Here is a 13,157-nt window from a genome sequence, read left to right as displayed (position 1 = left end):
CAACATGCCTCTCCAATTAGCTAGGGTAGCTTTCCAGGTGGGCCTGGGCCACACCCAGGAGCAGTTTACCTTACTGGCAGAAGGCAGGGGTGGGGGAAAATGTGCCTGGGACTCCTGCCACCTGCCAGCAGTCAGGCTAACTGCATGAACTAGGCAGGCAGTCTCACAGGATCACCCACAGGAAAGTTGCCCCTCAGATACCCACCTGCTTCCCAGATACACAGCAAACATCCCTCAGGGTATCCAGAACCATCCCCTCTCCAACCCCCCATTAGAAGAAATCACTGTTTCATCATTTAAGCTCCAGAGCACTGGGGAACAGGTTGTAGGAAAAAGATAAAAGCTAGGGTGGGTGTTGTGGCGTAGTAGGTGAAGCCTTGGTTTGCAATACTGGCATACCATAAGAGCACCAGTTCAGGTCCTGGCCGTTGTGCTTCTGATTCAACTCCCTGCTAATGTATAATGCACCTGGGAAATGAGCAGATGATGATCCATGTACTTGTGTCCCTGCCACCCACATAGGAGACCTGGATAGAGTTTCTGGATGCTGGCTTCTTCTTGGTGCAGCCTTGAGTATTGTAGCCATCTGGGAAATGAACCAGTGGATGGAAGATTTTCTCTCTCTCTCTCTCTCTCTCTCTCTCTCCTCCATGTGTCACTTTGCCTTTTAAATAAATTTACAAAGTTTACAGAAACTAGAATCAAATTAACTATAGTGAGGGTTTGTGCTGTGAAAGACATCTGGGAAGGAGACTGATGGTGGGAATGGCTTGAATCCCACCCAGCCTGGAATCCAAGATCTATGAGGATGACATCGTGTCTGCTTTGTTGGCCAGTGCACGCTGAGAACTTGATGTATTGGGGGCAGGCAGGTCTGGTTTCCCAGGTGTGTGACTGAGCAGTCTCACAGGGCAGCCACACAGGGTCATTGCCCAGGACAGCTCCCATGGCCTGCACTCTGAAGACTCCAGTGCTAGGTTTGATGCACTGCTGTCGCCATCTTGAACTTTCTAATCATGTTTGGACGAGGCCCCTGAGTTTACATTTGGAACTGGGCCTCACCAGTTATGTGGCTGGTCCTGATGACGTTCAATAAATTTGCATTGGATCAGTGGGTGAGTGGATAAGGCCTGCTCCCCGAATCCTTGAACTCTGGGTCAAGGTGAAAGTAGAACATTTTCCCATCATCTGATTTTTTTCAAAAAGATCATTTATTTATGTATTTATTTATAAGACAGAGTTGCAGAGAAAGGGAGAGAGAGAGAGAGAGATACGTTCCATCTGCTGGTTCCCTCCCTAGATGGCTGCAATAGCCAGGGCTGGGCCAGGCTGAAATCAGGAGCCAGGAGCTTCTTCCAGGTCTAAGGTTTACCTCCCTAGATCTCATCTACCAGATCAACACTGATCTCTCTCTCTCTCTGACAAATGACACAGGGACCACCCATTCTGTTCAAGTGAAAGCCCTCCCTTACCCACTCATCACTAGTGTGACCCAGGTCTGCAAGAAAACAGTTCTGGGATTTGAGAAATCCCCCCAAGAAGATCACCCCATCGGAAGTGTAGTGTGTGGGACACCCACATGTAGGTCTTGATTGGGTGCCAGCAGATTCAGCCCTGTTCTTGTCCAATGTTAATCAAAATTACAGAGTATATAATCCTTGGAGACCAATGTGCTGTGCTGATAGTTGATATTAATGCCATTGGTTATCCCTAACACCTCATCTTTTGTCCTCCTGAACTATGTTTTTTCTCTAGCCATGGTGCTGACAAACAGCTGCACCCAGATGCACCTTCCCTTAGCTGTGGCTCACCCCCTGGGGCTTTCCTGCTGGCTACAAGTTGCTCCCCCATCATTCCACTGCAAGACCAACCCTGGAAGTGTGAAGGAGTTAACAACCCTTGACTAACTGCCACTGTCTGCACTGATGACAGCTGTGAAGGAGGGGGTGCAGGTCCTCAGGGCTTCCCAGGAGGAGTAACTGCCAGCCTCGGAGCTTGGAACAGCTTCCTGCCCGCACCTTTTTCACTTCCCCCCACCTGGGTCCAGTTCTTGTTCCCCGATCACTTCTCCAGCTTAACTTCCCGAGCAAGCCCGTGTCTCAGGCTTGCTGAGACAGCAGTGCGGCTGACAGGCTTCAGCTAGAACATTTTTGATTTTATGAGGCAGGGAACTAACGCCATCTTCCTTTGGCAGGCACATTCCACGACTCCTGTCATTGAAGAGCTCAACTGGCTCAGCTCAGTGTGATGACGGGAAGACATTTTTTTCAAGTCCTGTTCCACCTCTCTCTATTTCTCAATGTTCTTTTGGTGTTGGCTCCACACACAATTTTCCTTCTGATCCCCACTAGCAGAGAGAATATTATCCAATGAGGTCTATACCAGTGAGTTACAATTGGATACTAAACCTATTAATCACAGTTGATGCATCACATAAATTAATTTGCTATTTATGAATTTTTCAAGTGCATATAAATATGACTATGTTTTGGAGTAGGGCCTTTAAATACAAAGGAAGGAAGTTTTCATTGTTATATTGTCCTATATATCTTGCCATTATGCAAAAATTACAGATAGAATTATTTTCTAAACATAACCAGTTATCATAGCTATTTGGCAGTACTTCTTTGAGAGGTATCATACTGAATATTTTCTTTGATGAGTGGGAAAAGATGATGTAGTTGAGAATAATGAGGATTTTCATTCTTATTTTACCATAAAATTCCATAAAACTTCCATCCCAAGCATGAGAACTTGGAGAAATTGCCCAGCTGTCCTCAGCCTCCATTTCCTCATTGATGAAATGGAAATTGTTCCTGGGGTTTAGAACTGAATGAGTTCGAAACGGTAAGAACCCAGTGTTTATTAACTCATTGTGCCCCCAGTGTCCTATGCATAGGAGACCTATCATGACTTAATTTGAGCAATAAAGATGCCACTTATGGTAACTTTGAAATAAATATTATGTCATTGAAATGTTTACAAAATTGAAAGCTTGGGACTTAGTGCTTCATCCAAGTGGGACCTCTCTCTCAGTTCCAATGACAACGTGACAACGTAGGGGATGTCTCTGTTCCTCATGTATTTGCACAAAAAGTTCTTTCTCAGTTCTGCACACAGCAGCTCACAGGTGGTCTTCTCACAGGGTCCATGTCCTACGAGTGCTGTGAGAAGCAGGGGACACACTGGCTGGTCCCCACTTCCAGGTAGTGGAATTGATTGTAGCCAGAACCCCAGACCTGGCCAGATGCCAGAGGGGCTTAGTACCCAACAGATGATGAAGTGGCTCTCACAGAAACAGGATTTTTCCCTCGGGAAGATTTGAGCATTTTATGGTAATGCCTTACCTGGAAATTAAATTGACTCTGCTGGTGGAGCCAGTGTTGGTCACCATTGGATGTAGGGACAACTTTAACAATAGTGATGTAAAAACAATATTAATTCTGAATTCTTAAATATAGGCTGGACAAACATCTTACTGTGCTTAAATTGACTTTTGTATTTTTTTTAACAAGAAATGAAACGCTTGAGTTATTCTTTATTTTACCTTGGGATAGATCACAACCTGCAAATTCCCAAATTATGTTCATTAGTTCTTTGCAGTCTCCCTTCCTTTCTGTCTCTCGATGTATGATACGGGGTTAAGGGCAGAGAGTGTGAGAAGTACTAATCACATTCTAACTCTGACCTTGAGTGAATTCTAGCAGTTTCACTGCCTGCGTGTAACTATGGTAACCCTTTCTCCCTCAGAGGACTGGGCAGCATATCAGGTGAACTCTCTGGCTGGCTTTTCTCCTTGATCCACTGGATCCCAAATTCTAAATCCAAGTAGCATCATGGTTCATTAGCTGATGCTTTGTAAACCTCATTCACCACACAGTCTTCCCCAAAGCTTGGGTCAGTTCCCATCTCTGAACTTGCATTTTATCCCTTTTGTCTGAATACTCAAGTCCATATTGGTCCCTGTGATATGCAAGCCCGCCACAATCTGACTTGTCCTACATTATTCTGCCATTTCCTTACTTGATGTTAACATAATAATTTGTGATTTTTTTCCCTATTACTCAGCAAGATAGAAACTACCCTAGCTATATCCAACCCCAAGCCTACAGGTGGTCCCAGTCTCTGGCTTCCTTTTGAACATAAGAGAATACATAGAAAAACACTGGAGTGAGTCTGCTTTCATTGACACACATATGCATAGTAGCAACGCACTCTGAACCTTGTATTATGGAAGGATAAGGCTTTGCCATGTGGCTTGCATTTGCATCTGGTAGGGACACCCTTTATTCTGACAAATGTAAAGGACAAAACAGGTTGGTGGGCTGGAAGCTTTCTTATAAAACAAGAGAATATGCAAGTGTATCTATTTCAACAAGGTTGTGGAAAAATGGAACTAAAAGGTAATTTAATTTTGGTGTAGAGAGATTTGGAAATCTATGCATAGCTTTTTTCATAATACACATTCCCGTGAACTTTCTGAAGTATGCTTGTATACAGTATTAATTATCGAAAAGTACATGTACTTAATTATAGCTTTTAACATTTTTATAGATTAAGTGAACAAGTATAATCTCTTTTAAAAAAAAAAAAAAGATTGTATTTATTTATTTGAAAGGCAAAGTTACAAGAGAGAAAAGGAGAGAGATCTTCCATTGGGTGGTTCAGTCCCCAAATGGCCTCAAGCCAGGATTTACTTCCGAGTCTCCCATGTGAGTGGCAGTAGCCCAAGGACCTGGGTCATTTTCTGCTGTTTTCTGAGGTGCATTAGCAGGAAGCTGGATTGGAAATGGAGCAGCTGGGTGTTGAACTGACACCCATATGGGATGCTTAACCCACTACTGTGCCACAGCGCCAGTCCCATAACTATAATTTCTTATAGAAATCATGCTTTTTCTTAAAAAAAAAAAAAAGATGTTTATTTATTTGAAAATCAGAGTTAGAAAGAGAAGGAGAGGCAGAGAGGGAGAGAGAAGTCTTCTATCTGCTGGTTCACTCCTCAATTGACCGCAATGGCCGGAGCTTTGTCTCCCACATGGATGCAGGGGCCCAAGGACTTGGGCCATCTTCCACTGCTTTCCCAGGCCATAGCAGAGCTACATTGAAAGTAGAGCAGCCAGGACTCAAACTGGTGCCCATATGGGATGCCGGCACTGCAGACCAGGGCTCTAACTCACTATACCACAGCACCAGCCCCAGCCCCAGCAATCATGTTTTGATATTTAAGCTTACCACATGAAAGAGTAAATTTGTGAAAATTAAAAAAATTCTAGTGAAGTGTTCAGTATCTCAGGGAGCTTCTCATTTCTTCCCCCAAAACTCAGGTAATACCATGGAAATACCTGTGTAGACATAAATCTTCACTGTTGAGGCTTTGGCTCTGTGACTAGTGGATGTGAGAATTACCTCATTCTCCTCACCTATATTTACAAGTGTCAGATCTTAAAAAAGAAGTTTCCCAACTTTTATAAAAATAATGTATAATCATTAAGAGAAATTTGAGAACTTACAAATAAGAAAAAGCTGGACTGACTTCATGACATCACTCAGTGACAACTCACAAGAATTCTGTATATTTCATCCTGTGTATTCTATCTATAGGTAGATTCAAATTTCTAAGTTAGAATCTCAGTGTGCAAATTTTATAGTTGCTTTCATTATTTGTAATTGCAGTTTTACAGATAAATTAAATTAACATGGATTTCTACCTAAATAGAAAAAGCAATCTTCACTTTAAAAAGTTCAGAAAAGACGGGCAGGAAATAGTAAAGATACAAGAAAAAGTTGCCTTCCATTCCTGAACTTAGATGTAAAAATCACTCTTACATATTACCATTTTTATGTGTCCTTCCTATATTTTTCCAAGTATATCCATCTATATCTATATATAATCATATTTTAAAAACAAAATTGAAATCATAGCTTTGCTTTCTACCTGTTTTCCCATGTTATAGCCTTAACAATTAGCATTATGAAAATGTGTATTACCTGTGTTTTGGCCACTTGGTGTCTTTTTAATATTTTTACAGTGGTCCCAATGCTTCATTCTTCTGAATCCTACTTTAATCAGCATATTTGTGTAAATGCTTTTTTTTTGGTTTGGGGCCCATTCTCACAGAGTAGATCGTCAGAAACAGCAGTATCCCTCAAACAATAAAAATTGCATTCATCTGGCTAACCTGCATCTTCCCAGGCAGTTTCCTGGGGGCTGAGCACAGGCCAGGGGTGGGACTGCTTTTCTTTATTTCTCTTCATCACCTGGGTGCCTCTAAGCTGCTCCGCTCCCAGAAAGGACTAAAACAAATTGTTGACAGTGGTTCCCATGACGCCTTCAAGGTCTTCCTTTTTTTTGGCCAACAATTGAAGCAGGTTTCTGAAGAGATCTGTGCACGATACCTTGTGAGGCTCTGACAGCCTCACTGCAGTGGCGGAGGTGTGGAAGCTGTTGGTCTCGTACTCTCTCTAGGTTTGCTTTTCCAAGGGCATGGGTGAGCCCCCGGCTGTGGCTCTGTGGTGGTGGTGATTGGGTGTACTGGTTTTGGGGGTTGTGGTTGCCTTGGATGCCTCTTCCTGGAGATCCGTGTCCATCTTACACAAATGCAACCTCGAGTGTGTGGTTTAGGCAATTAAAACAACTGAAATCAGTGCAGCATCCATACTTGAGATTTGTGTGCACCGTCGCAACAAAGGAAGGACTTTTTTCCCCTTCCAGTGGAATCTTGCTGATTCTATTGCTAGTGAAATTCAGCAGATCCTCCAGCCTGGTGCATGTCACCGCATGCTTTGCTTTCTCATCCCTTCCTGATTGTCTTGGCTGAGCCTGTAATTGCAAAGGAATACATTTTCTTTTTAAAAAAAACTGGGGTGGGAATTTGGCGTGGAGATTAAGATGCCACTTGGTATGCATGCATCCCTTATGAGCATTCCTAGGACTGGGTCCTGGCCCTGCTTCTGATTCCAGCTTCCTGCAATGCGACCCCTTGTGAGGCAGCAGGTGATGGCCCCAGTAGCTGGGTCCCTGCCATCCATGTGGGAGACCTGCCTTGAGTCTGGGACTCCAGCAGATGCGAGATCAATCTCTCTAATAAAATAAATTGAATTAAGCTGGTGCTGTGGCTCACTAGGCTAATCCTCTGCCTTGAGGCGCCGGCACACCGGGTTCTAGTCCCAGTCGGGGCGCCGGATTCTGTCCCGGTTGCCCCTCTTCCAGGCCAGCTCTCTGCTGTGGCCAGGGAGTGCAGTGGAGGATGGCCCAAGTCCTTGGGCCCTGCACCCCATGGGAGACCAGGAGAAGTACCTGGCTCCTGCCATCGGATCAGCGCAGTGCGCCGGCCGCAGCGCGCTGGCCGCAGCGGCCATTGGAGGGTGAACCAACGGCAAAGGAAGACCTTTCTCTCTGTCTCTCTCTCTCTCTCTCTCTCACTGTCCACTCTGCCTGCCAAAAAAATATAAAAAATAAAAAATAAAAAAAAATTTAAAAATTGAATTTAAAAAAATCTCTCCTTGGTTTCTTCTGGCAAGCAACATAAAATACCCTCCAGCTGAATTCAGCAGAGGAATTGTGGAGAAGCAGTGTCTTTGCAGTGAATGCAAACTCCTTGTCTGATGACTGGTGGCTCCGGCCCCAGCCCTCCGGGCCCCAGGCACTGAGGCCAGGTGTTGCAATGCTTCAGGGAGCTTCAGGTCCCCCTCCCACCCCCACTGCTGCCCTCTCCCCAGGAAGGGGTCCTGGGATTCTCTGTGGCACCTGCTTCTCTCGTCTTGTTCTCTTTCACACCAGAGACGCGCACAGGTGAATCTGAGCGGCCTGACCTGGGCTTGCATGGAAGCTGATGATTGCATTCCGACTTCTAGAGTGGAGAGGTAGGAGGATGACCCAGAAATGTCTCCAAACATGGAGGAAAGTGTTCAACAGATAGTGACCGGTCACAGCACAACTGGTCCTTTCCTGCCCATCACCTGCCCGACGGGCTGCCGCTCAGTGCTAAGTGCACACGAGGGTCTGTATGACACCCTGGTAAACGGATCACATGAGGGAATATATATTTCAATTCAAAGATATGCTCTGTTACTTATAACAAGTGGTAACACCTTCTTCAATATCCAAAATGCTATAAATGAACAGGGCAGCTGATGGTTTAGACAGTTGTTTACACGGGACGTCTTTGAAAAAAAAAAAAGTTGCACTTCTTGCCTACTAAAAATTAAACTGGTAACTAAAACTACCAACAGATGCTTGCGTTGTTGGCCCAGAGACAGAGTGGAGGTTTTTTGGGTTCCGGACCATCTTGCCCTGCAGAGTGCAGACCATTAAGGAATTGCAGAGCCAAGAAGAAAATATCAGATTCTGGGGTCACAGCGCCACCTGGAGAATAACAGAAGGTTGTTCAGGCAGTGTGTCCTCGTGGGTCCTAGAGCTTACATAACAACCACAGGGAAAGGAAGACTTTTATGGACCCTGGTGCATCATGACCGAGTGGACTCAGCGGCAGCCGCATGGCGTTACATGTCAGCACACTCATCTCTGAATACGCAGGAGTCACTCTGGTGCAGACCTCTCCTGCAGGACGTTCAAGGAGCGAGCTCGAGGGAATGCTAGACTCTCTCCTGCTTGATATCAAGGGCTCAGCCAACCAATACTGACTTTAGAAACCAATTCCCCGCCTGGCCTGCCTGCCTAGTCCCACACCTCAGATAGCTGTGTGCCTCCTGAAACTGCCTTTAAGTTCCTGTATCCTGAAACCATCTTACCGTGCAGTTGTGATTTGTTAATCACTGAGGGTCTAAGGTAACAGTGTGTCCCCCACCCCGAAACTGCCTCCTGACTGACTGCCTTGGCAATTTAGGGTATAAAAGTAGGGAAACAAAGGATCAGATGGGGCTTGATTCTTGAGACATTAGTCAAGCTGGCATGCATAAATTAACTGTGTGTCTTTCCTCCCCAAAGCCTCCAGCGCCTTTGGGTTTCTTTGGTCTCTTGCCGGTCACAACTCCTGCATGCAAGCATTTATTTATGTGCTGACTTCCCTGTTGGTGCCAAGATTATGGGGATGGAGAACGCAGGCCTGGTTTGTTTCCCTTGGTGCTCTCACTTGAATGGGGAGTCAGGATTCAAAGGCAAGGTACCAGCAAGGGCTAGAAAGTTGGTATGGGGACAGGAGGCTGTTCTTGTCTGGGTAGTGGCCGTGTTTAAGGAACATCTGTCCTCGTCTGTGTTGCTACAATGGGGTCATCTGGAACAATAGATTTTTTTCCTCAGAGTTCTGAGATTTGCAAGTCCAACATAAAGGTGTCAGGATTGGTGCCTGATGAGAGGCCCCGCTGTTCTTTCCTGGATGGTGCCTTGGTGCCTTGCCCTCCAGAGGAGAGAACTGACCTCCCTCGACCCTAGTACTGAGAGGAGTCAGGCAGGGCCCAGTGATGAGGAAAGGGAGATCTCTTTGAGATGGTGCAAAATGCTTGCTTCCCCCCAAAAAAGTTATCTTTAGCAAGATCAAGGTGCCAAATTCCGTTGCACCCCAAGAGCTTCCTTTAGCAAGACAAAAGTGCCTGTCACTCCTTGCCAGCTTCCAATTTATCATGAGAATAGCAAGGATGTGGGGATTGCACCCTTCTGAATTCTCAGTTTATCATGAAAACAGATCTCACCCTTCTTCTCCTTCTCCTTCTTTTTTGTCTTATCATGAGCAAGCTAGACTGGGCAAATATGATTACAAATCCAGCCTTTTGATGGGTTTTGTCCCTGCCTTCTAACTGATCCTTAGCTTTCCAAAACTTGTGCTTGAAAACCCCACATCCACCAGCCTTTGATCACTGTGGCAGGAGGTTTCTGACTTAAATAAATCTTGCTTTTCTCTCTGTCTCATCTGCGTGGGAATTCTTATTTCATGTGAGCCAAAGAATCGAGGTCATCTTTCTCCACCACCATTTCACCCCTAACATTATTAGGGCCCTGAATCCATACATGAGGCTCTGCCTCCAGCTGTGGCTGCCTCTTCAGACCCCAGCCCCTACACCATCACACCGGCAGCTCTGTTTCCACATATGCATGTGGGGAATATGTCAGGTCACAGCAGCTTCCTTGGTGGAGTGACCAGGAGGGTGTCTTGAGGGGGAGTAGAACTTAGCGAGGTGCACAACAGGATAGGGGGATCCTGGGTAGCAGAATCGAGAGTCAAGCCCCTGAGGCAGGAGTGGGTGCCCCAGAGGACGGGTCACAGGGAGGGTAGGGGAGGATGGTGTGAAACCAGGTCAGAGAGGGAGGCTACACTGTGGGTGGGAACTTAAGATTATACCCTAAGCACAACAGGAAGACAGTAAATAATTTAAAACAAGGTCATGGCAAACAAATTTGCCAAACTGTTGAGCTAAATACAAATGGACACATTTAGCATTACCCAGCACAAGAAGATTCCAACGAAGACAAAATATTATGAAGATCAGACTTCAGTGTCCTGAGCCTGGGGAGCACTGCTGCGATCCTTGGGCGCCCCCTGCAGGCACTAAACCAAATGACTGAGAGATGGGACGGGTGGCTCCTGGCCCCCACTCAGGATGGCTCAGGCGGCGTCGGCACCGAAGTCTTAGCACTGGCAACCTAGTGTTGCCGTTGCACACACTGCCATGCTATGATGCAAAGAGCTCATTTTTTGCTTTTTATGACAGACTCTAAATTAAGCTGGGTCGTGTCTGGACGATTTTGTCTCCTCCATGTCAATTCAAACAAGTTTTGGGTTTTTCCTCTCTCTTTCTTTGTAAGTTCCTCACAGAGCATGGAGTATCCATGCTGGTAGTTACATGGTCCTTGGTTACTGTTTCTTGAGTTCTTGTTGGAGTAACTAGTAACACTTTACAACATACTTTGTAACATACAGCATACTTCATAACTTGTGGGTTTTGCTGTGGTCTCTTTATTAACTAGAATGGGAGCTGCACAAGGACAGGGATTTTGTCAGTTGTACTCCCAGTGTGGTGCACCTGCCCTTCTTGGTCCAGCAACATGCCACCGTTGACCCTGCGCTACTCCTCCCAGACCACATCCAGGCCTGCAGCTCTGGAAGCCAGGAAGTGTGGAACGCAGGGTCGCCACCCAGAAGCTCCACCAGGCCAAGCACCTTGTCTGACTCATCTTCCTATTTGCAGTAGCAACAAACGCACACACCAACTCCCTCATTTTGGTGTGTCAGAGCCAGGGGTTACAGGTTCTGACAGACAAGCACACAGATGAGGCAGGTGCTCTGGGAGTAGCCATCTTGGTGTGCGTGTATGTGTGTGTTGGGGATAGGGAGGACTGGAGAGGGCATAGTAGCAAAAATGGGCCAAGCTCAGTTGGCACCAGCAGCTGCTGGCACGCAGGAACACAGGTGAAATGTCATTGGGACTGTGATCGTTCAAGCTCAAGCAAAACTAAAAAGGCTGATATTGTTGAGTGAATTTGCTTGAATTTCAGATAGTAGTTGAATGAAAGAAAACTGCATGAATGAACTGGCATATCTTGGATCCAGTCGGTGGGTGGCTGGTTTCCAGTCCGCTGTAAGGAAACTTCTTCATTCACCCTTGGCCAGGAAGTTACATTCAAGTGGCCTTTGGTGCTTTTCTGCCCTGACCTGCAGCCACCAAATGCTTCTATTTGTACCCTGGGCCTCTCCATTTTGCTGGTGCAAACAGCTGGGGACAGTGTCCTGCAGAAGAGAGAACCAGAAACAAAGGGTGCAAAGGCTCAACCGCAGGAAATGAAAGAATTCTAAACAGGAGACTTCAAAGTCCCCAGCACAAGAACACCTGCAGAACTGACTTCCCTGCAGGAGAGAGAGAGAAGCTCAAAGGACAGAAAAGGTTAGGGGAGAGGGGTGACCCAGGATGGTGAGAAATAGAGTAAGAGCCCCTGAAACTGGAAGCCAGCGAGGGTTTCCAGCCACTGTACCTGCCCAGATGAAAGGACACTGCCCTGGGGCCAGTGCTGGCGGTACAGTGGGTGAAGCCACCCACAGCACTGGCATCCCACACAGGCATTGGTTGGAGCGCTGGCTGCTCCACTCCCAATCCTGCTCCCCACTGATGCACCTGGGAAAGCAGCAGCACATGGCCCCAGTGGCCCCTGCACCCATGTGAGACCCGTAGGGAGTTACAGGCTTCTGGCTTCAGCCTGGCCCAGCCCCAGGCCATTGTGGCTATGTGGGGAATGAACCAGTGGATGGAAGATGGATCTTTCTCTGGCACCCTGCCTTTCAAATCAATCATCAATCAATCAATCAATCTCAAAAAGGACACTGGCCAGGCCTTGCAGACAGCGCCATCTGACGCCCAGACCTGCATGGAAGGCACAGTTGCTGAGCGCCCGGCTGCTGTCCTCTCTGCTTCCTCGTCCTTGTTTCAGACGCCCAGTGATGGGCAGGCAGCCGTATTTCCAGCTGCAGGGAATTAACCGTAATTGTTGAAGGTAATCATTAGGCTTGCTGCTTGGAGTTGGGAGCTGGCAACCGACAGAACAGGCAGGGGCCGTGGGTGCCCGGTGGGCTGGGAGACAGGGTGCAGGAGGACCCTCTTACCAGGATTTAACCAAGGGGAAGCTGACTTGGGGGAAAGAGCTCAGAGGTATCAGCTAAATGATACATCACTGACTGATGGGAAGTGAGGCTGTAACTTTGTATTAAGCCTGACGTTCGGTTGGCAAAAATGTAAAAAACTCTGTCATCTTTTTCTCAAAAAAAATTTTACCTTGGCAAATAAGTTGCTTTTCACTTAAAATGTTGTTTCCTATTACTACGGAATGAGTTTTAGTATTTTAGATGAATGAATACATTTTTTAAAATCCTGGTTTAGTTTCTAATATAGTAACTATCGATGAATGTAACTCACAAAAAGAGAAGTTCTTTGGTGTCCTCAATAATTATTAAAGTTGTAACGGCTCTCGAGGCTAAAATTTTAAAGATAATAAAGAATCAGGAGGATTAATTAGCTGTTCAGCTGCACTGTTGAATAAACGCATAGGGGCCCTCCCGCGTCGCACCTTTGGAGTCACCAGGAGACACAAACCTCACATCCTAAGGGCAAGGCCCTGCGTTCCTACCTCTTAGGGAGCGCCCGTGTCGGATGCCTGAAAACAGACTTCCGGGCCCGCCCTCCAGGTCCCGGCCCGGCCCGGCCCGCCCGCCGCG

At 46.4% G+C, this 13,157-nt stretch overlaps 1 long non-coding RNA gene across 1 annotated transcript; it reads right to left on the bottom strand.

The window, feature by feature from the left end:
- Positions 1-4,590: 4,590 nt before the first annotated feature.
- LOC138844270 (uncharacterized) lies at positions 4,591-13,151 on the bottom strand. Its single transcript, XR_011379822.1, has 2 exons — positions 13,070-13,151; positions 4,591-6,820 (listed from the first exon to the last, which is right to left on the bottom strand). It is a non-coding gene; the product is annotated as an uncharacterized lncRNA (long non-coding RNA).
- Positions 13,152-13,157: the final 6 nt, after the last annotated feature.

Source organism: Oryctolagus cuniculus, chromosome 11 (assembly GCF_964237555.1).
Source record: "Oryctolagus cuniculus chromosome 11, mOryCun1.1, whole genome shotgun sequence".
Taxonomy (NCBI): Eukaryota; Metazoa; Chordata; class Mammalia; order Lagomorpha; family Leporidae; genus Oryctolagus; species Oryctolagus cuniculus.
Note: the sequence above shows the minus strand (reverse complement) of the source record. Positions and strands in the feature narration are given on the sequence as shown.